Source organism: Mytilus californianus, unplaced genomic scaffold (genome assembly GCF_021869535.1).
Source record: "Mytilus californianus isolate M0D057914Y unplaced genomic scaffold, xbMytCali1.0.p SCAF_1, whole genome shotgun sequence".
NCBI classification, from domain to species: domain Eukaryota; kingdom Metazoa; phylum Mollusca; class Bivalvia; order Mytilida; family Mytilidae; genus Mytilus; species Mytilus californianus.
This window is the reverse complement of record NW_026262581.1, coordinates 81,803,022-81,827,450: the sequence shown is the minus strand read 5'-3', so window position 1 is coordinate 81,827,450 and position 24,429 is coordinate 81,803,022. Positions and strand designations below refer to the sequence as shown.

The 24,429-nt window shown below is 32.9% G+C and overlaps 2 long non-coding RNA genes across 4 annotated transcripts; one reads left to right on the top strand and one right to left on the bottom strand.

The window, feature by feature from the left end:
• Positions 1-7,702: 7,702 nt before the first annotated feature.
• On the bottom strand, positions 7,703-16,731 carry LOC127724606 (uncharacterized). 3 transcript variants are annotated; one of them, XR_007992598.1, is made up of 3 exons: positions 16,544-16,731; positions 9,461-9,548; positions 7,703-8,479 (listed from the first exon to the last, which is right to left on the bottom strand). It is a non-coding gene; the product is annotated as an uncharacterized LOC127724606 (long non-coding RNA). The 3 variants fall into 3 exon arrangements; XR_007992605.1 differs by lacking the exon at positions 16,544-16,731 and adding an exon at positions 12,277-12,311; XR_007992593.1 differs by lacking the exon at positions 16,544-16,731 and having other exon boundaries at positions 9,461-9,760.
• A 915-nt stretch (positions 16,732-17,646) lies between these two features.
• LOC127724596 (uncharacterized) lies at positions 17,647-23,757 on the top strand. Its single transcript, XR_007992589.1, has 3 exons — positions 17,647-17,939; positions 22,560-22,665; positions 23,118-23,757. It is a non-coding gene; the product is annotated as an uncharacterized LOC127724596 (long non-coding RNA).
• Positions 23,758-24,429: the final 672 nt, after the last annotated feature.

The window sequence follows — 24,429 nt, the reverse complement described above, 5'->3', positions numbered from 1 at the left end:
AAAAATAATTGATCGGCACTGATTTTCGAACTCATCTAAGACATTGAAGATATAAACCTATGGTATAAGTTTCATAAAAATCTGTCAAGAATTGTACACATGAGAGCGCCAACGATGCAATTTTCCGTATAATTAATGTTTCCAAGGGGCGTAACTCGTTTAAAAATTATTGATCGGCACTGATTTTCGTACTCGTCTAAGACATTACTAATATAAACCTATGATATAAGTTTCATAAACTTTTGGCAAGAATTGTGCACATGAGAGCGCTAACTATGCAATTTTCCGAATAATTATTTTTTTCCAAGAGGCATAATACATGTATAAACCTAATTATATAAGTTTCATAAAAATTTGGCAAGAATTGAACAAATGAGAGCGCTAACGATGCAATTTTCCATATAATTAATGTTTCCAAGGGGCATAACTCTTTTAAAAATAATTGATCGGCACTGATTTTCGAACTCGTCCAAGACATTGCTGATATAAACCTATGATATGAGTTTCATAAAAATTTGGCAAGAGTTGTACAGGTGAGAGCGCTAACAAGACAGGACAGACGGACGGACGGACATCGGGGTATTTCTATGTCCCCTCGCAACGCGTTGCGCGGGGGACAAAAAACATCAAATATACAGTAATACAGCTATTAGTCTGACACTTTCAAAATTAATGTGTTTTTATGCTGTCCACATTCTAATACGGATCAACTCCAAACTTAATTGACTAAAAATTATCAGTTTTCATGCCTAAGGTCGTGGTTCTCTCCGGGAACTCCGGCTTCCTCAACCAATAAAAACTGCCCGCCACTATATAGCCGATAGTGCTGAAAGTGTCGTTACACACAAACAATCAAATAATGAATCAATCTTACTAAAGCGGATGTATGATGGAAGAAGTTTTGTCACCAATAAGTTTATGTCTTACCTCCCTTTGAATGTCTTTTAAGCGATAACATGTATTTATCAACCATTCTATAGAATGAACAGTGACATAATATATTGTGTTAAACAAGTCAAAGTCATATCTTCGGATCATTTTTTAATATCCAACTTTGATTTGTTATGCATTACTCTGAATCTTTATTGCAAATATTTAATACAAATCAGCTAAATTGACAGTAAAATTGAGAATGGAAATGGGGAATGTGTCAAAGAGACAACAACCCGACCATAGAACAGACAACCGCAGAAGGTCACCAACAGGTCTTCAATGCAGCGAGAAATTCCCGCACCCGGAGGCGTCCTTCAGCTGGCCCCTAAACAAATATATATACTAGTTCAGTGATAATGAACGCCATACTTAACAAGAAACTAAAATTAAAAATAATACAAGACTAACAAAGGCTAGAGGCTCCTGACTTGGGACAGGCGCAAAAATGCGGCGGGGTTAAACATGTTTATGAGATCTCAACCCTCCCCCTATACCTCTAGCCAATGTAGAAAAGTAAACGCATAACAATACGCACATTAAAATTCAGTTCAAGAGAAGTCCGAGTCTGATGTCAGAAGATGTAACCAAAGAAAATAAACAAACTGACAATAATACATAAATAACAACAGACTACTAGCAGTTAACTGACATGCCAGCTCCAGACTTTGTCCAGTGTTTGTTTTCAGGAATTGCTCATACTTGGTGGTTTTTAGCTATGTTAATAGTACTTGCTGCTTAAGTTTTTCATTCAAGCGGAAGATAAAATATAAGCGAAAGACATAAAAGTGCTCCTTTTAATGAGAATTTCAGCTTACTTTTTTTACATTTTCGTAGACAAGGGCATCACTGTACTTGATTTAGATCTTCATGCTAATACAACAATTTGTCGTGATACAGAGTTTTGCGCTATTGCGACGTTAAGCAATCATTAATCAATCAATCAATAACAATTCAGGCTTAAATGACATATTGTATACATAAACATAAAATTCCGACCTAAAATAAATTTTGTAAACATAACCCCACAATTCAGGCCTAAAAGACATATTGTAAACATTTACATACACATAACTCTAGTACATGTAAACTTTCTGTTGTTTAAACAGAAGTTTCTAATTAAGATAATAATGGTAACCCCAAGGATTGACTGGATTGGAAAAGAGACCTAGAAATATGGTCGCCTGAAGCTCTCCCATCCGGCAATTAAACCCAAGCTACAAAATGGAGGGAGGATATCCGTTTTGCTGCGCGTGCGGAACGCTTAAATACGCAGCACATCCGGTCAGAATGGGGACGCTAAAGTCGATGTCTTTTGTAGGGTAAATGCCACGGTCTCTGTACGTTAAAAACCCATGCATTAAATCTTTTATAAGGCTGTACGTGGCATGTTGCAAGGGAAACTTCGATCCCTATCCGTACCCGGACCCCTTTTTCCAGACCCAGTCTAAATTTCCATCGATCCTCAGCTCGGTCGATCGACTTTGTAAAACCTACCTATTATAAAAGGATTGATTGTAATTTGTTCTCGTTCTTATTATGCGTGAAATAATCAATTTAATAAAGTTTATTAAAATAAAAATGTTTTACTTGCAGCTATGGTCTCCATCGGACAGTTGTAGCTTGATCGACATTCATCAAAGAATCCGCTACCGTCTAGTAATATTAATAATGTTACAGCTTATTTTTTAACACATGAATATATTATAAATACCCAAAAGATAGCTCATAATTGCGATCTAGATAGTTTTGTCAAATTCGTTGTAATTATGAATAAATAAAATATATATATACATACATTAAGGACATTTTTAATCAACACCAAAATTATACTGAAGGCAATTATTTTCATTGTCTTTCATATATAGATATAAGAAGATGTGGTATGAGTGCCAATGAGACAACTCTACCTCCAAGTCACAATTTGTTAAAAAGTAAACCATTATAGGTCAAAGTACGGCCTTCAACACGGAGCCTTGGCTCACACCGTATGTTGATTAATTAATTTTGGTTAAAGATGTCCTTCTTTATAAGACTCTGAACTTTTATATCTATTATAAACATTCCAGTAAGACCTGCATATATATACCTAAAGGTTGATGCATTATTGCAGGGCATGTACTTCTTGACATATTTCATTGATAGAGGGTTGCTGCTTAGAGTTAGTTTTTAAACCAATGTTTTTTAAATGGTAAAGTTGAAGATTTTTTGGGGTTTCACATGTCTAAGTTTACTGTGACATTGTAATTTGTTTGTTTTCATATGTCTTAGTTTACTGTGAAATTGTAATTTTATGGGATTTCACATGTCTTAGTTTACTGTGACATTGTAATTTTTTGGGGTTTCACATGTCTCAGTTTACTGTGATATTGTATTTTTTTGGTTTCACATGTCTTAGTTTACTGTGACATTGTAAATTGTTTGTGTTTCATATGTCTTAGTTTACGGTGAAATTGTATTCTTTTTTTGTGTTTCATGTCTTAGTTTACTGTGAAATTGTATTTTTAGGTGTTTCTTATGTCTTATATAAAAGTAGGGAGATGTGGTATAATTACCAATGAGACAACTACCTACCAAAGTTTAAATGAAGTGGATGTAAGCAATTATTGGCAACCACACGGCCTTCTACAATAACAAAATCCCATACCTTATAGTCGGCGATAAAAGGCCCCAACATGAAAAATATAAAACAATTCATTTGAGAAAACTAACGGCCTAATTTATAACAAAACAATTTACGAAATACAAATATGACCGACACGAACCAACGACAACCACTAAACTACAGGCTCCTGACTTGGGACAGGTACATAAAGAATGTGGCGGGGTTAAACATGTTTGTGAGCGCTCAACCCTTCCCCTAACCTGGGACAGTGGTGTAACAGCACAACATAAGAATAAACTATAAAAATCAGTTGAAAAAGGCTTCACTCATCAGATCGATACAAAGCAGAAAAACTTCAAACAAAAACACAGACCGGACGTGGCAGGGTATTTTTCTATCCCTCATCCCTAACAACAAACAAAGACACTAAGTACAGATCTGAGAGTACTCGCAGTTACCGACAGCTAGTTCAGCTAATAACAACTAAAAAAAATGATGTATCTAAGACTTAAAGTTTACTGTGAAATTGTATTTTTTTGTGTTTTATATTTTAAGTGTGTATGTTGATTATACATTTATGGTATTTTCCTTTGTCCTCGAACATTGTTTTAATTTCAAACGTTCGAATGAGTTCATTTATAAGGGTTAACGATTTAACATGTTTCGATGTTTTATAAATTGGACAAATGTACTAATATGTCACAGTATTATGTACTAGCAACGGTTATGCCGCTTGTCTTATGATAAAATGTATCAAAACAAATACCTAACTAACTACAGTAAGTAACACTTTCCCGATAAAGTACAAATTATGTAAAATATAAATACAAAGGTATACAAAATGAAAACACCATGCGTCCGAAATGCACCTCTTGACTCACTCTCAATTGGAACGCACAAAGCAAAACACCGAAAGTTGAATGCACAAATACCAAGCCACGTCATGATTTATACGACCATAAGGAACATTCTAGTACAAAAACAAATAAAGGGAAAATTGTCACTAAATATTTATCAGCTGTGTTGGTTTTTTTTTATTTATATCTAGCTTTGTTCGCAGGAAAAAAAAAAACATATATTGTGAAGAGACCCTGGGGATAGACATTTCACAGCTTCTTTGTCAATGAAAACGGAATAAGGTCGAACATTTTCACAGTTTTTCAACTTGTGGATTTGAAGTTGTATCAATGATTGAACTAATTGCTTTTACCCATTCTGCCAGAGTGTCTCCTTTTGCCCATGCTCTGGAATAGTCCTCAACGGAATCAACTATTATTCTAAAGTTGTTATGGTTCACATTGACCTTCTAAATTTAAGAACATGAGATTTCACGTTCCGGATATGTTAATGTTGAATTATGTTTAGATCACCAGTAATTACACAGACAGAGGGCTTGTAAATATATGGACAGTTCGAACAATCACATGTCAGAGGGTTTCTCAAGTATTCAATTATTCTCTTGGTGTAATTATAGGAGACAATAGAAACAGACTGATTTTGAAAATACAGCATAATTTTATAATTATGTTACTTTTTGTGATGAAGATCGTTGCTGATGTTGATAGCATCGATTCCTTTATTTGAGAGTTGAAGTGAAAAGAATATCCGAATTTTAACGTGTAACATATTGTACAAGTATAGCAGTATGAAGGGTGTCTCTTATCTCTTATATGTCTAATTGGACAGGAACTGTTGAACCTTCCGAACCACATGAGATAGACCACCAGTTTCTAATGACGTTCGTGTTGCAAAATCTTTTGTTTTCTGTGTATTGTTTTTGAACTTTTGTTTGTCTGTTCTTCTTATTTTCTTTTGGGATGTTTTTTGCGGTCTTCCTTAGACTTATGTTTATCTTCACCCCTTTTTACGGATTTGATGATATTATGAATATACAATTTATTTGTAACATATACACATATAATAAGACAGTGAAAAAATCAAATTTTTATCACTGAAAATTGCATATTAACAATATCAGTTTTTTTACATGCCAGTACCAAAGTAATGAGCTTCCCTCGGGTACTTGATAGGCCACACGTAGATGTTTCGACCCAGTTGTAATAAATTACTGTACCAGATGTGCATTTTGTCAAATAATTTATCTTCAGTGATGATCGAGTCTAAAGCAGTTGCTTTATTTTTTTTATTCTAAATGGATTGTTAAGTTGTATTGTTTTCAGATAAACATGTGCACGATTTGCCAATAAACTATATTTTGATTGTATTTCAACAATTTGTTTTTTATTCTTTTTAAATATTTATACATATCATGTTATACTAAGTAATGGTAATTTGTATTTTTGTCACTTTTACAAACGTTAATTTTCGTTGTCTCTTTTAAGAATTTGAATTACAGTGTATGAAGTAAATAGTGACCCTTTTGAAGTACCTGCGATTCTAACTACTTTTTATTTTAATAAATTCTTAGTTGATAATTTATATAATACTAGAAGATGCCCGCGAAATCGCGGTACAATTGGGCAAGTGTTGAAACAAAGAGTTTTTAAATTTCGCGGGCAGTACGTTGATTGAGCATACGCGAAAGCGTATAAGACACGGATCGATAACGGTTTCCGAATTTCGATATTTTCTCAAAAATTGGCGTTTTCTGTGGAAAAAAGATTGTTTCACAGACAAATCTAGGAAGAATAAAACTCTACATTTATACGTCATATCCCAAATATTTCCGACTTTGTATGGTTTCAGAGGAGTTGCTGCTAAATGAAACCGGTCTCTTCTTTTAGTAGTATAGATAACACAAATTAAGGTTGCAACTACTGGAGTAAAAGTTTAGACGTTTTCACATGTACCATGAAAAAAATCCCTAATACTTGTGGCACACATATTTTGTTACGGTTAACTCGGTCGTGATGGCGTCCTTTCGCACAGATGACTTAAGAATTGGTTCAAAAACTTCTCTGTGAGCAGACACTCATTATCAAGGGAAACATGTCAGACTCTCTAAAATATCGTATCAATTTCGAGATATATATTTTCTTCATTTGCAGGTGATGCTGAAATGTTGCTTCATCAATGTTGAAAGTTAACCATGACTTGATCTATTATGCCCTTTTCATGTAATGTACATCTTTAGCTTTGCGAAATTTTGGCTGTGAATCGCGTGATGATGATTTTAAAATCAGCTGTTTCGCCTTATTTGATATAATTTAGATTATATTGATAACAGTCAATTCTTCTAAGCTGTGTATTACAGCACAGAAACATTAATTCTGATGTTTTGTAAACACATTTCATATGTCCCTGTCTTCTACAATTGCCGAATTTTCTTTTGATATAAACTAAGATTTGATAGTGTAAACATAACTGAAAAAAAATAAGTTTGTACTCGGTCACAAATAAACAGTAGGAGAGACCGTCGCATAAATTCCACTCGGAATCTATTTACTTAATAAATAGTAAACAATTAAAATTTCATTCATACTATGATATTCGTAATCTAAACAGTCTCCGGGACAAGTTTGCACTTCCGCTGAGTGCAAAAGTTGTCACCTTAATTTTTGGAGTTAAGTCAAAATGAAGTTGATAACTTGGTTGGTATTGGTTCCCTGATATTTGTCCTAAAAAATTTTGGCTCTAGCACCACTGTTGAAAAAGTTATGCCCCTTTTTTCAACAATTTCCTCAGAGGAAAAGTAGTTTTCCTCAAGGGAAATCAAATTTCCCTAAAGGAAAAAGATTTTTCCTTAAGGGAAATTGTATTTTCCTCAAGGGAAAAAGATTTCCCTTAGGGAATTTGCTGCATTAATATTTCCTTTGAGGAAATTCTATTTCCTGTGAGGAAATTTGCGGCTTCAAATTTTCCTTTGAGGAAATTTTATTTCCTCTGAGGAAATTTGAGGCTTCAAATTTTCCTCTGAGGAAATTTGCAGCTTCAAATTTTCCTTGGAGGAAATACTTTTTCCTGTGAGGAAATTTTGTCAACTGCAATTTCCTTTGAGGAAATATTTAACAAACACTTTTCCTTGAGGGAAAATTCAATACCACAAATTTCCTCTAAGGAAAACATTGTTCTCCAAATTTCCTCTAAGGAAATTTCTGTACATCAACTTTCCCTGTAGGAAATGCTTTCCCCTATTTTTACTCATTGTAAATTTCTTCACTATACAAACAGTATGAACATAATGTTTACAAGACTTAATAAATGATACAAATGATATTTAAACTTTAATAAATTTTTGACTCAAAATTATCATGACATACAAAAACAATATAGTGAGTCTGACTGTTTAGGTCAAGGTATTGTACATACTTTATATGACTTTAACTTTGATTTTTTTAATATTTTTTGTAGCAAAGTATTCTGTTTTCTTTGTTATTGTTTCAATTGTATACATTAATAAGCAACCAATTTGAATGTCATACCATTTGTGGAGTTCTTAAGAATGCGTTCATATTTGCAAATTAAATAATAAAATAAACACTTTTCTTGTAAATTTTAATTTTCCTCTGTTTCAGCTGCTGTGTACAGTTATTCAATTCACTACGTAAAAGTTCATAACATAAATTATTCCATTCACTAAACAATTTCCTTCAATTCTTAGAGAAAACATTTTTGCAATTTGTTCTTCGAAGATCTTCTTCAGTATATTTGATATGAGGGAGCGATGTAAATGAGTGGATAAAGCTGGTGTTCCTTTCAACAACAAAATACTATTTTTTTCTTCATTTCTCCCTTCTTTCGACGAATATATATAATATGTTGTTGCATTTATACAATTGTGTTTTTCTGCATCTATGATAGAACTCCATTTTGTTTATAGCCATTATCATGTGATTATGATGAAATTTCCTATTTCTTTTTTGCAGGAAAGCACACATTCCATTTCACATTAATCCAATTAGCGCACCATGTAGATAGATATCAACTTTCAGTTTCCTCTTCAGTATTGACCTATTGATCATGAAAACCAAGATGTCTGATCACCTATGAATACACAAAATAAACAAATAAAATGTTATAAATGGAGAGAGAAACAGCAATAAAAAAGCTTATTTTGTCATGTTTATGAACATTTTAAGAATATTTCCTTTCTTACTTGCATGACTTGTGAGTTCTCTTAATTCCGTGCTATTTGTATATGGGTTTTTATATTACCCCGGTAGTTGATTTGGTGCATTTTATCAATCTTTCTAGTTGAGGCAATTGCAACGGTTATTTTTACAGTTTGTTCTTTATATGTTGAGCTGTTAAACCACTGTCCAAGGTTAAGGTAGGGTTGAGTGCTCACAAACCTGATTTTTTTATTACATGTATTAGTTTTTATTGATTTTTAACTAGCTGTCAGTAGCTGTGAGTACTAACAGATCTTTGTGTCTTTTCGATTAAGAGAAAGGTATACATTTCCTGCTTAGTTCGGACTGTTTATTTTTTTGCAGGAAATCTACCGGTATGTCATTTGTTGTCTGGTGAAGAGTTGTCTTATTGGCAATCATGCCACATCTTCTTATTCTGATTGTGCCTGTTCCAAGTTCGGAGCCTGTAGTTTATTCTGACACTCAAATTTAGTGGTTGTAGTTGTTTCATATCTGTCATATTTATTTTTTTTTAATTTGTTTTGTTATAAACTAGGCAATTAGTTCTACAGTTGGGATTATTTCAATTTTTCGTCTGAGGGCCTTTTATAGCTGACTACTTTGACAATAGGGTATGGACTTTCTCATTATTGAAGGCCGTCACTGGCCTATAATTGCTTTCTTAGAGCAATGATCAATAGTTTTCATATTTAATATGCCACATCTTTTTATTTTTATAATAATCATGATAATCATCTTTCAAGGGCAATAACTTTTATAAAAGTGGCCTTATGAGTCTTATCGAGCATCACTGATGAGTGTTTTGTAGACGAAACGCGCGTCTGTAGTAAATACAAAATTTAATCCTGGTATCTATGATGAGTTTACTTACCATTTAGGTTTTGTTGACTTCTGCAAATTTTAAATTGCCCATCATTTCTGCTGTTTATAATTTCTCTGCATCTTCTATAGTTCTTGTCCTACACATAAAAAGAGTAAAAATTATTATTTAATGACATCTTGCATCAATAATTATTTTGCTGTTTAATGTATATATCAATACGTGTTTAATAAAAAGCTGTACCATGAGTGCTTGATAAGCTTGTTGCCCTTTTAGCTTGGGTTTATGCTTTAAATGAATTTTAATGATCAACTACATTATAGAAAAACTCTGAGCACTGCGCAACTAAGACCCCCCACCTACAAAAAACAAAACTACAGGCTCTTAAGAGCCTGTGTCGCTCACCTGACTCTATTTGGGTTTTTGAAATCATATAAAAAAGATAAAAATCATAACCATGATAACAGATACTTTAATAATGATTGAGGCCATATTTGGTTTAATATTGTCCTACTACGCTGGCGGCCGTCTTGGATGATGCATCAGCTACAGAGTAACAACACTTGGTCAACACCTCATAAGGAACATTCATGCTATGTTTGGTTTTATTCCATTCAGTGGTTCTCTAAAAGAAGACATTTGTATGTATTTCCTATAGGGTCCTATCTTAAACTAAGTCCCCCGCTGCCAGCCATCTTGGATGATAGATCGGCAACAAAGTAACAACTCTTGGTCAGCACCTCATAAGGAATTCAGTGGTTCTCTAGAAGTTCAAAATGTAAAAAGTTAACAACGGCAACGGACAACGACGGAAGCCAAGTGATGAGAAAAGCTCACTTGGCCTTTCGAGCCAGATGAGCTAAAAAAGGACATGTACACAGAGTGGTATTCATTGAAACAAAACATGAAAATAATTTGGCTCCATTTTAAGGGATATTGCAAGTGTATATACAATTTGTAAGTTTAAGGCCGTGATTTTTGAACAAATACAATTCTAAAACCTTCCAAAGTGTGAAAATGGACAATTTTAAACAATTTTCCAACAACTAAAATTCCATAACTCTGCATCTTATATAAAAATAAATAGGGGATGATACTCCGGCTTGCATATCATATAAAGTTATAAAGGAAGATAACTGAAGAACGGTAAAATTTATACTACTAAAATTATAACTTGATCTGATTTTGTGGTAAAAAGTATTGCGTTAAAGTTTAATAAAATTTGGTTGAGGCAAACTTAATTTAGAGGACGGAAACGTAAAATTCATCATTTTTTCCATCTGTAAAAGGACATAACTCTAGAACAGACTGAGTCAGTAAAAGTGACACCACCAACATTCAAACTGTTTTTTGTGGTAATAAGCATTGTGTGCAAGTTTCATAACATTTGGTTGAGGCAAACTCAAGTTAAAGATAGAGAGCCGGAAACCAAAAATTCAGCAATTTTTCCATTTGTAAAGGGGCATAACTCTAGAACGGTAACACTGACACCACCAAAATTCACACTTGATCTGAGTATTGTGGTAATAAGCTTTTGTAAAAGTTTTATAACATTTGGTTGAGGCAAACTAAATTAGAGAACAAAAACCAATGACTTTGGGACAGACGGACAGACGGTCAAGGGTTGACCCACTATCACATGACTATGGGTCATAAAAATGTAAAGGGAGTTTATGTCAATATTTAAAATCAATTCACCAAAGTTTCATAAAAATTTGTGAAAGCATTCTTGAGACTATCCAAAGTCTCAATATACAATAAAAACTTAAATCAGAATTTTTTTTTCAAATTGAAAGGGAAATTATCATGATTATGTTAATTGGCAATATTAATAAATGCATGCAACAATTTCTGAAATTTACAGTATATAGGCTTTTAACCCCACCATATTTTTGCATCTGTCCCAAGTCAGGAGCCTATATGTGGCATTTGTCAGTTTTGTATGATTTTTAATTTTAGTTTCTTTTATATATTTCGGAGTTTAGTATGACGTCCATTATCACTGAACTAGTATACATTTTTTTTAAGGAGCCAGCTGAAGCACGCCTCAGGCTGTGGGATTTTCTCGCTGCATTGAAGTCACATTGGTGACCGACTCATCTGCTCTTTGGGCAGGTTGTTGTCTCTCTGACACATTCCCCATTTCTATTTTCAATTCTATTTTAAATTCAATTATAAATGTAAGGCTTCTTGTTGATTTGTTTTACATTTGTCATTTCGAGGCCTTTTATTTTATTTACAGCTTTCTATATGCATAGGATCCTGTCCTGAGCCCCCCATAGTCCCTCCCCCTTATTATCATAAATCTTAGATTTTTCAATATATATCACTTATTTGTACCATATACATACTAATATACCATATTTTTACTCTTAATATGCATGTTTACTATCAACGTGCATCTCGACTCCTGTCCTCAAGCACCTATGTCTATATGGTGTGAATTTTGCTCATTGTTGATGGTCGTACAGTTATCTATAGCTCAGCGAAGCAACATCACAACTGTTTCCAAGTTTGTGAAGTCAGAGGACTATATTCATCTTTCCAACTTTCAGATCATTTGTTGATTTTTCATGAATATGTGCCATTCCAATATGAAATAGCTAAATCATGTATATATTAAAAAAAAACTTTAAACTAGGATACTCATTTGGGGAACTAATGATTTGTTGGTTTTTCCCTAGTCCAAATAATTATGACGTCTGGCAAGGCTATTTTTTTTCTGGGACGCCTAAATAGCCTTGCAAGTCGTCATAATTATTTGGACTAGGTTTTCCCCACCATCGACATCGTCCTGTGGACGAAACGAGTTTGGCGCATTAACAAAAAGATCATGTCTGTAGTGACAAGTTAGTGTGTGTGCTTACCAATATTTGAATTTTTTGAGCCTTCTTTTTGAATATTTTTTTCATTTTTTGGTACAATACTGACGTCGAGTGCTGTTGTTGTTGTGCTGTTTATTTTTTACAAAAGCGATCAAGTAATGCAGGGGAAGGAAACTTACTTAAAAGACCAAAATGAGTCGCAACTAATGGTACATAAATATTTTACTATGCAGTCAGTATCCTGATATACATGTATATACTCTTAGACTCATTTCACAGAAAAATCGTACAAGTGAAAATACTCGTTAGTCATGAACATTTTAGATCACTTAAAATTTAGATTTTATAACTTAGATTACGAAAGATGATAGTTTGTCAAATAAGCCCTTGTAACCAGGTGCTGCATTTTTTAGCACGTGTCAAAAAACAGTTAAAAGTGCCGGGATCTGACAGAGCTTTCAAGAGCTATTTCTGTTACTGTGAGTTTATTATATATTTATCACAAAAAGCTAATGCCAATTTCTTTTCATTTAATATGGGTCTATATGAAGCCCCCACCCCTCCTCCAGCTTATCTGATTAATTTACGATCACTCTGAGTAAAGAAAGTAAGTCACAATTGCTTATATAATGTATTTTAAATTCTGGTTGATAGGTGTCTCATCACTAATCATACTACATCTCCTTATTTTTTTTTACAATAAAGCTATATTTAGATGCGGTATAGTGATGAATGTGTAAACATGCAGCATGCTTGTAAATAATTGTTAAAATACAGCACAAAAGATGCATAATATATCAAACTCGAGTCAACGCCATGTCAAAAACTAAAAAAACAACAACAAAAAAAAGGCCAAATGACAAATAGTCTATAAAAACAACTATAGCATACCAAAATATATAATTTGTAAAGACTTGCATGCAACTAGGCCTATACAGTAGCTCTATGTTCTTATAGATCTCATAACATTACGATTAAAAGTCAGATTATGTGTGTGTAAGTTTATTAGAAAATTCAACGAGACACGTCCTAATCAGGTAAAATCCAAAATAACAATTTACAAATTCAGATCTACTGCCTGTTGTATATTGCTTACATGATTGTATATTGCCAAACGAATAAATATGTCTGGTACGGGATGGCGGCTTCGAAGCGGAGACAAAAAGACCCAGATAAATGAAAGTGTAGAAATTTTGTTGTGGAGAATTTTTTTTTAAAGAACTAGATTCATATCTCAGAATTTGAATATAGCATCTCGTTTTCTTTAGATAAATTGTTAGCTATTACTGACTATAATAATTACCCCCTTATAAGTATTCGCAAAACATGAAGTTAATGATCAATGAATATGAAAACATTTTATAAAGTATAAATATTGGTAAACGGACAGCAAGTCATAGGACTATTATAGTTCGAATAAATTAGTTTACAATAACTGTTGAAAGGTTATGAGAGAAAAATCTGGATGAATTTATTTTTATTAGAATGATTTATTTTACAGTAAAGGCTTCATATTTTTAATCAGTTATTTGTAAAAGAAAGGTGACATGTTTAACACCATGGAGCCAGTAAATTAACAAACTACTATGATGGATTTTTTTCTTTACAATCATTGATCATTATTAATATTTGAGAATAACTTTTGTTTACAATTCGTTTTCATAAATAATGGTTCAAGAAAAAAACTTTTTGAAAATGAGTCTGTTAGTTTCCAAAGAAAAAAATATCTTAAAAACTGAACTGTGAGTTTTCAATCGTTACGTTTTGTTATACTTTTTTCGTGTTAATCTCAGCAAAGACAAATTTGGTGATAAAAATCGATTTGTTGGTCTTTAAAAAAAACATACGTCATAATGTAATCTTCATCTGGAGATATTCATTCCCTACTGTAAAATATTGAGTTTTTGGTTGATTAATGTCGGGTGTGTCTGACGTACCGAATAATATATGATAGGTACATGTAGGTCTTGTAATTGAGACCGCCCGTGATACGGTCGGAAAATTTCGACTGCCAACGAAAAAGGATGGACAGAAAATTGGCCTAATACCTGGCTACTTATAGTCCACTTGAAGAGTTGCTGCAAGGATTCAGCGTCCCCATTCGGACGTGTCTGAGCACAACCCAATGGACGTTCCACTATCAATGCTGCTAAGGATTTATTGCCGGTCAGAAGAAGACCTGTAACGACGCTATTTCTATAGTTACTCTAGTTCGCTAACGAATTCGCTCCTTGTTCCATTGAATATAAAGGAAAGAGTTATCTAATATATATGTATATATATATATATATACACGTCTAAATTGAAAACAACGTTCAAACCTATGATTGCGTTGGATAAAAACCGCAATTTTTATACGTGTGCATGTAAAACAAATTTCTTGGTAGAGGGGTCTAAATACAGCACAAACAACATTTTCCAAAAGACCAAAAAGTGAAAAAGTATATTTTAACAAAACGCATTTGACTAACAGGTCGAACAACTGATGTTCTTAAACCCTGCTGACTGCCATTGGCTATTACCAAATAAATTGATCACCAGATGTAAAAAATGGATCTTACATATTAATTAAATACCAAACAGAAAACAATAAACTTACGGAAAAGATGGTATACCGCAAACATGAGGTGCAAAAATTTGTACACCATATCCGGATTTCGACATTTAATGTCTCTTCAGTGATGTTAGGGATCGAAACGGTATTTGGAAGGCCATATAATATATATAGGAAAAAAAATAAGACTGAAAATGCACCAAATATTTATATTCAATATGAATACTCACATTTTGTCTATTACAACAACAAGTTGTTCAAAAATTGTTGTAATAGACAAAATGTGAATATTCATATTGAATATAAATATTTGGTGCATTTTCAGCCTTATTTTTTTCTCCCTATTTTATGCACAGCATGGACAAAATTTAAAACTTTTTAATATATATATATATTTTTCTTGAACTACTATAAATAAAGTAGTTCATTTTAAAATGTATTCTTTAAAGGTTAAGAAAACAATAAGTTAAAATGGCTGGTACATACATGGCTTCATGGCTAATACCAAAAAGGTATAGCCAATTTCCCGTTTATTTTTTTTCGTTGTTTGGTTCACATGTTCAAATTTAATAAATTGATGAATTTAATAATTTATTGATATCCTAAATCTTTGTTAATATATTTACTTCGGTAGAAAAGAAAGTGAATCTTCTCATCGGGACTTTAATTAATCTGCATATCTCTTATCTATTTTGAGATTGAAAAAAATATCTTTAAAAAATGCGGTTTCGAGCCTATTTCTTCATTTTAATTTGGTTACACGTTCAGCAATAACTGATACAAATATGATACATTACTAATGATAAGGCCATATATTTGAAGCTGTTCAAAATTTTGTACATTATAGCTGGGACTATTATACTAAAAAAATAGTTAGTATAATCAGAGACATATATATGTATTATATGTCTCTGGTATAATAGTCCCAGATTATAGGTACGTGTATCAGATTGGACATTTTTTTTTATTGTTCTATATAAATAATCTTACTATAAGTTATCTCAGGTCTAAACAAAATGTTACTATGAGTTTTCTAATGAGTTTTGTTTGATAATTTTTTGTTTAATTCAGTTAAAAGTTTGTTTTTTTTACACGAGAAGGTCTGTTAAAAAAGTTTATGATGATCTCTTTTTTTTTCAGCATAACAAACGGATACTCTTTAATGTACACTAGGTGGACTTTCCTCTATTCCGATGAAGGCAGTGCACGTCTTTCATTTTAAAGATTAAATCGTTGTTTTGCAACAGACGGCGGCACATCGGACATTGACTTACCATTTTATAATTTGTAACAATTATGATTAACCATATATTTATGAGTTATAACAAAATTATTTTTTATACATCTTTATTTAAGATGATCGAGATTTGAGAATGATATGAAAATAATAAAATATATATTACAAAAAAAAAGTTATCTCAGGTCTAGTTATCTAGTATAAAATATATTCACTGGAAATAAGCCCTTTAAAACACAAATCCCCGTTTACTCATTGCGAAGTTTATTTGCTAGTGTTTTTTTTTAATCTTTTTTTTTAATGATTTTATCAGAGACATATAATACAAATTGTATTATATGTCTCTGATTTTATTATATTATCTTTTTTGTGAAAATTTTGAGTGGTTGAACATGAAATGGACACCGATGCTACAAAGAAAATTTGTTTAATGTCATCTGTTGCAATATATACTAAGTATTACAGGTGGACAGGATGTTCCCCAGAAAATTAAGGTATTCAAAATAAGTTATACACACCCCAAGGGTACACGCCACTGTCATATGGAAAATTACTGGGTCACCAGTAAACTGGTAATCAGCCATGCAACTAATCAGTTGACTGACCATGCCACTACAATTTAAAAAGTTTGTCGTTAGATCAAAATGAAATATTTATTTTAATTTAAAATTGAAGAACTAAAAGGATTTATCATAATTATGAAAGGAAATAATTCAAGAAAATCGGATTATTTCCCAAAAGATTATATATTTTTTTAATTTTTTCCGGGGAAAATAGAAAACTGTATCAGAGACATATATATAAAGGGTCCCATCAAGGATTTTATAGAAATCCTTGGTCTCATGAAATGGATCTCACACAGACATGCATAATTGAAATTTATACATTGATTGATTCTATGATTTCTTGAGAAATCAGGAGCGAAATATAACAAATATTTAGTTTTGATATTAAATTAAATTTACTTTTCCTCGCTATAATTCATTTGACATAACATTGAGGGATTTAAGGGTTTGTCCGTACAACGTTAGTATTTCACATGACTTATTTTCGCGCTTCGCCTTGAAGCTCATTATTCAGACTGTTTCAGACAAGATGATGAAAATAACATGCAAGGCACTTTTTTTTCGATCATCGTGAAGTGCACTCTCCCCCTCTTCAAGAATTGTATATTTATAAATCCTCGTCCTTTTTAAAATTACCACACTCTTTGTGATTACCGTTATGCTATTAGGCTAACAGTAATTAACCCGGGACTTGATTTACATGTAATATCAGGGGCGATTCTAGCCAGGATAAAGGGGGTCTTAATACATAGGCAGATCCAGGGGGCCTGGGCCCCCCTTTGGTGGGAAAAATTTTGTTGATTATATAGTGAATCACTGAAGCATGACTGGAGCGGGCCCCCCCTTAGATCAGTCAGCGCCCCCCCCCCCCCCCCCCCCCCCGCCCTTACAAAAAGTTCTGGGTCCGCCACTGAAATATATGTCTCCATTAAATCAGAGACGTATATGTCTCTGATTAAATGCAATGATCGTTCACAAAAAGGGGAATCAAACCCCCGGATCCCATCCCCCTTCGATCCGCCACTGATTGTGAATATAAATATAATTGTTTAATACTTAAAAGTCATAGACTAGTACTAGCTCCGAGCACCTGTTTTGGGATATATACAGCTAATTAACCGTAAATAACTGCGAGATAATGAATAACAAGTTGATAATTGTCTATTCTCTGCTAATTAATGTACCTGCAATTCACCCTGATTCATTTGTGAGACCACCGACACTAATAATATTACCTCAAAGTTAGAGGTTCTCCGTTACTGGGAACTTCATATCGGATCCGATCAATTTATTGGTTCCATTCCCCCTAGTAATAATGATCCATTTGCAGTGACGATGACAATCAAAGGTATAATCATTACTGTTGATTTTGCATGTTATGTCAACTCACTTCTCCTTCCTACGGCGTCAGAGAGAGAAAAAAAAGCCTTGCAATGCGTCATAATTATTTGGACTACTTCCATATGAAAAACCAAACAATAGTTTATTTCACTGATTGAGATTGGACTGACGAGACATAATTTTTCAGCATGTGAAATCTTAATTGTTAGTCCAAGTACACAGTTATCATCCGTTGATTTTCATTTTTTACAAAAAGATTTCCTAGTGTGGACCATGCACTACTTTAAAATTTATTTATTTATATTTTTTATGCATAAATAGTAAGTACAATGAAGTAGGGGGATGAAATTATTTTATTTTAGTTTGAGAATCACTCATACTTCTTGTATGATGTCACCTTAGCCTACAAATTACCAAAAAGAAACACTTTTTTATTTCCTCTAGCTTATGTCAGAGACATATAATACAATTGTATTATATGTCTCTGCTTATGTGTATGCCTTTTCATATACATGTAAAAATGTGTTACTGCCTATATATTGACCTTAAATGTTATTCAGTCTTCCATGGCCTAATGGGACCTTGTTCTACTCATGCGGTATGCTATAAGCAGATAAGTAACTTTCTTTCCTTTTGAAATACAAATAATTTTTTAAATATACATGAAGAATTTTTATATTAGCCGCTCCCCCCCCCCCCCCCCCACCCCCCCCCCCCCCTTAATTTTGAAATCTCTAATTTTAGGCATAGGCTCATATAAATTCGACTTTTGAAGAATTGAAATAAATCTGAGACAGCAAATGAGTATTGAGCTGCTTTACATTAAAATACATTATGTACATACATGTGACATACACAATTATATATAAATAGTTATAAAGACATTTAAAAAGCAATTTTTTGCAATATTTAAATTATGTAGGCCCAAATTTTGATAGTTAAACGCTAAACTTTAAACGGCAAAAAATTAACACCCAAAGTTCAAACTTATAGTCTTTAATGTATATATGCTATTGCCATGAAACTAGGTACACTGTCTTATAATTCTCTAATCTTAGTTCATGCCAAGTTTGATTAAAATTAGTATTTCTACTCTATTAGGTCTCTAGTGTGGATATAGTGTATAACTTGCAAATTATTTTCATACTCCTTCCAAATTTATTGCGGATGAATGACATTTTTACCAGATATTCGGAATCCTCTGGTTTTATCCATGCAGTGCCATTAACAAATTTTGCCCGCAAACCCCTACTTTTCTTTTCATATTTTTATTACATAGTTTAAAAAGCCATATTTGAAAATCTTATAAAATCCTTGTTATTTTTCCATAGCTTTTGAAAGAAAAAGGTGCCAGTGTTAAGTGTATGAAAAATCTAGAAAGAATCACTTCCCGCCAAATTTTTAATGGCTTATATCTTAAAAACAAGCACACAGACCCTTTATTTTTTCTGTTTTTTTAGTTCCTTTATTCATATTCTTTTAAAAAGCTTGTAATTTTGAAACGGAGTAGCGAACATCCTTAAGGCCAAACAAAAATATATGTCTGTTTACGGTTACCCGAGCGACCGTCCTTTTGAGCGCCGACCCTAAGTCATTTTATTTCCGTCGTAAAAGCAAAAATTAACTGAACTCGTGTCAAAAATGAAGTTTGTGTTGCCAATAATATAAATCAATTGCCTGATACATCCCAATGTTCACAATCGTGAATATGACAGCTGTTATAAGGAAATTCGTGACTCATGTGATGAAATAAACACTTTGCCGCCATTTTTTCCCCAACCAATAACCAAGGGAAATAATCCAATCATTAAAATAACGGGTAAAATTGGCCAAGGATCAACTCAGACCACGACAAGACGAAACGGCATGACTCAAAATCATGTCGCAAAAAATAAAATGAAAAAATAAAATAAAATGGAAATACCGACCTACCTAGCCTTTTTTTTAAAGTATGTAACCTTAAACAGACATATATTTTTTGGGGCCTAAGTAGTGATTTGGTATAGTTTGAAAAGGTCAAATATTAGTATGTCTGTGAAGTTGTCAAACTAAATTAAAGACCCTTTTAACATAAAATTGTCCATATTTTGAGTTATAGCTTATAGATTTTTCTATTATGTTAATATGTCCTGTCCCAAAAGTAGTACACTACACTGTTAAAATCTCTTTTGGATAGAGCCAGCGCAATTTTTTAAATTTGCCTTTTTGCTCATCGTTCCGAAGGAACAGTGCGATTTTGCCATCACTTGGCGTCCGTCGTCGTCTGTCGTTGTTTTTCGTCAACCATTGGCGTCCGTCGGGTGTAAACTATTTCATACATCTTCTCCTCTACTGAACCAATTCCTACCAAACTTAAGCTGAATGATCTTTAGGGTATTTACAATAAAGTTTGTGTTTTGTTACATGGTTGTCATGGCTAAATATGAACATAGGGGTAAATGCAGTTTTTGGCTTTTATCTCAAAACCCAAAGCATTTAGAGCAAATCTGACACAGAGTTAATTATTCATTAGGTATTCAAAGTTCTATCAGCCCTGAAATTTTCTGATGAATGTAATAACCCATTGTCATGATTGTTGGGTTGCTGTCACTTAATTGGTAATTTCAAGAAATATTTGCAGTTTTTGGTTATTATCTTTAATATTATTAATGATAAAGATAAACTGTAAACAGCAAAAATGTTCAGCAAAGTAAGATCTACAGATAAGTTTCTATAACAAAAATTGTCAATGGACCTCTTAAGGAGTTATTGCACTTTAACGACAATTTTACACGATTTGTTTATCATGTTTTCTAACTTTAAAAAATCTTCTCCTCTGAAACTACTGAACCAATTCCAACCAAACTGAGGCTGAATGATCCTTAGGGTATTTAGAATAAAGCTTGTGTTTTATTTTCTGTTTCATCAATAAGCATGGCTGCCATGTCTAAAAATAGAACATAGGGGTAAAATGCAGTTTTTGGATTATATCTCAAACACTAAAGCATTTAGAGCAAATCTTATGTGAGGTAAAATTGTTCATTATGTCAAGTTCTATCAGCCATTTAATTTTCAGATGAATCTAACAATCCATTGTTGGGTTGCTGCCACTAGATTGGTAATTTTAAGGAAACTGCAGTTTTTATTTTGTGGTCAAAATATTGGTATGACGTTGACGTTGGCGGCGTCATCGTCATCCAAAGACACATTGGTTTTAACACTCAAACTTTAGTTGAAGTTAATGGATCTCGATGAAATTTTACCTTAAGGTTCAATACCACAAAAGGAAGGTTGGGATTGATTTTGGGGGTTATGGTACCAACAGTTAAGGAATTAGGGGCCAAAAATAAGCATTTTTGTAACTTCCGGACAAAACTTGTGTGTTAGTGTATGGATCTCTCTGACATTGTACCACAAGATTCCATATCACAAAGGGAATGCTGGGATTGATTTTGGGGGTAATTGCCTCAAAATTTTAGGAATTAGGGGCCAAAAAAAAGGGGTAAAAAACAAGCATTTTTCTAGTTTCATGACAATAACTTGTGTGTAAGTGTATGGATCTTTCTGAAATTGTACTACAAGGTTCCATATCACAAAGGGAAAGCTGGAATTGATTTTGGGGGTAATTGCCCAAAATGTTTAGGAATAAGGGGCCAAAAATAAGCATTTTTCTAGTTTCCAGACAATAACTTGTGTTCAAGTGTATGGATCTCTCTGAAATTGTACTGCAAGGTACCATACCACAAAGGGAAGGCTGGGATCAATTTTGGGGGTAATTGCCTCAAAATTTTAGGAATTAGGGGCAAAAAACAGGCATTTTGCTAGTTTTAGGACAATAACTTGTGTGTAAGTGTATGGATCTTTATGAAATTGTACTACAAGGTTCCATATCACAGGAGGAAAGCTGGGATTGAGTTTGGGGGTAATTGCCCTAAACGTTTAGGAATTTGGGGCCAAAAAGGGGCCAAAAAACAAGCATTTTTCTTGTTTCCAGACAATAACTTTGTGTTCAAGTGTATGGATCTCTCTGAAATTGTACTGCAAGGTACCGTACCACATAGGGAAGGCTGGGATTGAGTTTGGGGGTGATGAATCATAAGGGGGTTCAAAAAATTTGGGGGGATTTTTTTTACTTTTTTTCCTTTTGTTTTCTTTAAAATTTTCCATTTTAAATTGGTTATTTCTGATTTATATATAAAAGCAAATAATAATGATACGGTTTGAATAGGTAAATTAGAAATATTTAAGTTCTTAGACCACATTCATTTTGTGAGCCTCTTGTTTTAATTGCTTCTGTAAGTAATATATTAATTTGAAATTTTGACGACAGACACATACAGATTATACTGTTAACAATATTTCAGAGTTTAATGTTGTCAAGCACACAAATCATAGAAAAATAGTTAATCACGTCATTGTTGTCCATTGAAAAATTAGTATGAACACGATGAAAAAACTACGGGAATGTTTGATTGTTAAACTATTGACCGTGGTTATGTCTTTGAAACTGTTGACTGGCAAATAGTCTGTGAAATGAAATAGCACAAATATTTCATTCTTTTTTATATCATTGTATATAGAAAAACACATACTGTATCATAATAGTTATAGTGACTGTCATTAAATTATAGTTTTTACCTTTTTTAAGTTTAGGGCAAGAAATATAGAAGATAAAGAAAAATATAAACAATTACAACTGTACAGTAGAAATGATCGGCAAAACAAGATAAACAGAAGACAACAAGGCCTAAATGGTAAGACCACTTCTATATAATAAAAGTGATTGCCCTTGAATGATGATTATTATAAAAATAAGAAGATGTGGTATGGTAAATGAGTTATCTATCCACCAGAGTTCAATGAAGTGGATGCAAGCAATTAAAGACCAATGACGGCCTTCGATAATGAGAAAACAATCATGTCTGTGAGCACTCCACCTAACCATAATCTAGGACAGTGGTTCAAATAGCACAACATATGAACAAACTGTAAAAACTGTAGAAAGTGGCTCAACTCATTATCACTGCAAGGCACTAAAACAACTGATATTAAGTCGTGGACACAAAGCACTGAAATAACAGAACTCATAATCATGATTAGTAGGAATATCAAATTTAAGTTTCTCAAATGTTCATATTAAACATGATAAAATAAGCTTATTTCATATTGCTGTTTTTTTCTCAATTTCTATTTTGTGTATTTATAGGTGCAGAGACTTCTTGGTTTTCATGATCATCAACAGATCAATACAGAAGAGGAAACTTAAGGTTAATACTTTTCTACATTGTGTGCTAATTGGATTAATGTGAAATGAAATGTGTGCTTACCTGGAAAAAGAAAATAGGAAATTTCTACAAAATGGCTGTAAACAAAATGGAGTACAATCATAGATGCACAAGAACACAATTGTGTAATTGCAACAACCTACACTGAAGGATTAGGGAGAAATGTAGAAAAAAAAGTATTTTTTGTCGAAATAAACACCTGCTTTATCCATTCATGTACATAGCTCTGTCATATCAACTATATAGAGGAAGATGTTTGAAGAACAAATTGCAAAAATGTATTCTCTACCAATTGAAGGAAGATGTCTGGTGGATGGAATTATTTATGCACTGAACTGTTTTGTAGGGGATTGAATAATTGTACGCAGCAGAAAAGTTAAATTAACATGAAAAGTGGTTATTTTATTTAATCCGCAAATATGAGCACAATATTAATAACATCACAAATAGTATGATATTCATAGCGTTTTGCTTATTATTGTATTGTCTCAAACAGCTAGCCTATTGTTTTTGTATGTCATGTTACTCATCAGTGAACATTTTATTAAAGTTTTAATTATCTTTTGTATCAATTATTCAGACTCAGGAAAAATTATATTCATACTGTTTTTACTGTTATGAAATTTTCATAGAGGAAAATTGAATGAGAGAAATTTCCATAGAGGAAATTTGGAGAACAATGTTTTCCTTAGAGGAAATTTGTGGTCTTGAATTTTCCCTCAAGGAAAAGTGTTTGTCAAAAATTTCCTCACAGGAAATTGCTGTTGACAAAATTTCCTCACAGGAAAAAGTATTTCCTCAAAGGAAAATTTGAAGCTGCAAATTTCCTCACAGGAAAAAGTATTTCCTCAGAGGAAAATTTGAAGCCTCAAATTTCCTCAGAGGAAATAGAATTTCCTCACAGGAAATAGAATTTCCTCAAAGGAAATATTAATGCAGCAAATTCCCTAAGGGAAATCTTTTTCCCTTGAGGAAAATACAATTTCCCTTAAGGAAAAATCTTTTTCCTTCAGGGAAATTTGATTTCCCTTGAGGAAAACTACTTTTCCTCTGAGGAAATTGTTGAAAAAAGGGGCATAACTTTTTCAACAGTGGTGCTAGAGCCAAAATTTTTTAGGACAAATATCAGGGAACCAATACCAACCAAGTTATCAACTTCATTTTGACTTAACTCCAAAAATTAAGGTGACAACTTTTGCACTCAGCGGAAGTGCAAACTTGTCCCGGAGACTG